This window comes from Colobus angolensis, unplaced genomic scaffold, assembly GCF_000951035.1.
Source record: "Colobus angolensis palliatus isolate OR3802 unplaced genomic scaffold, Cang.pa_1.0 Scaffold21, whole genome shotgun sequence".
NCBI lineage: Eukaryota > Metazoa > Chordata > Mammalia > Primates > Cercopithecidae > Colobus > Colobus angolensis.
Window position 1 is genome coordinate 4,216,938 of NW_012115266.1, and position 270 is coordinate 4,217,207.

Below are 270 nucleotides of genomic sequence, written 5' to 3' on the forward strand. Positions count from 1 at the left end.
TTTCAATTATCCTAGGTTTGTGTCCCTAGGAGTGAAATTGCCAGGTCATGTGATAACATTTTGAGAAACTGCCAAACCATTTTCCACCAACAGTGCATGAGGGCTCCAGTTTCTCCATATCTTTGCCAACACTTGTTATTGTCTTTCTTGTTTTAAAGAGCTTTTAGTATTATTATTATTATTTTATTTTTTTTTTTTGAGATGGACTCTCCCTCTGTCACCCAGGCTGGAGTGCAATGGCACAATCTTAGCTCATTGCAACCTCTGCCC